Genomic DNA, 984 nt, shown 5'->3' with positions numbered 1-984 from the left:
CTGACTGCTCTCCCTGTCTCTGTTCTTCTTCCTTTTTTTTTTTTTTTCTGCACAAAGGTTTCTTTTTATTCATAACATAGGCAAAGTTATTTAAGTCAATAAATTTTTAAGGATTTTCACATGTTCTGATTCTTTCCACTGCCAATCACCATAGCTCCTCCAAAGTTGTCATCTTCAAGGTAGCCCTTTCAAAAAGTTCTGCTCAATCCACAGCTGTGATGTTTGCCACAGTTGTTTTAGTTGGGTCTTTTTGATCTTTAATGGAGCGCACGTCAAAGTTTGCCACCTGTAATCTTCAAGATCCAATTTCCTCAAGCAGTTTACTATAGGATCCTGTTTAGGTTCAGGAGATGGGATCTGTCTAGTTCTCTAAAAACTTATCAAGTTCAAATCATATTAATTCCTAAGTTATCACACCCTAAAACCTGACAGAGATCATTGGGATATGCCAATACCTTTGAAAAATCCAGACACTGTATTCCGAAGATAAAAGCCTAAAAAAAGAAGCCCATCTTTGTTTCATGTCAACATTAAAACTGAGTACTAGGATCAATACAGCTGGTAATTTAAAAGCTTATTTAACTCTACAGCCCTGGAAGCAATCTTAATGCTCATCAATACACACCCATTTTATGGATGATGTTCCTCCTTATCTGTATCAAAACTCATACTGAACAATGAGTTGTGGGTTGCAAAAGAGGATTTACTTTCACACTCGTCTGTAAGTCTTTGTCCACAAATTAAACAAAAACAAACACAAGTGCTATCTGTCTCTGTTCTTGCCTTCATTCAATCAGTTATTCTCGTGGTGTCTTGAGTGCACTGTGTAAACCTAGATCTCACTGCTATACCGCCACTCACTAACCATCATGCGGTGGTTCTCCACAACTGCCTGGGGGAGCTTCTTACACACCCATACTCCTCCCAAGCAAAGATTCTGATTTGGCAGGTCCGAGGTGGCCTCTTGGCCTCTGTTTCTATAAG

At 39.0% G+C, this 984-nt stretch overlaps 1 non-coding gene across 1 annotated transcript; it reads right to left on the bottom strand.

Moving 5' to 3' along the window:
- Window positions 1-638: 638 nt before the first annotated feature.
- LOC128070679 (small nucleolar RNA SNORA40) lies at window positions 639-765 on the bottom strand. The gene has a single exon (XR_008201653.1). It is a non-coding gene; the product is annotated as a small nucleolar RNA SNORA40 (small nucleolar RNA).
- Window positions 766-984: the final 219 nt, after the last annotated feature.

Source organism: Budorcas taxicolor, chromosome X (genome assembly GCF_023091745.1).
Source record: "Budorcas taxicolor isolate Tak-1 chromosome X, Takin1.1, whole genome shotgun sequence".
NCBI classification, from domain to species: domain Eukaryota; kingdom Metazoa; phylum Chordata; class Mammalia; order Artiodactyla; family Bovidae; genus Budorcas; species Budorcas taxicolor.
The sequence above is the reverse complement of the archived record's forward strand: the minus strand, read 5'-3'. Positions and strand labels throughout refer to the sequence as shown.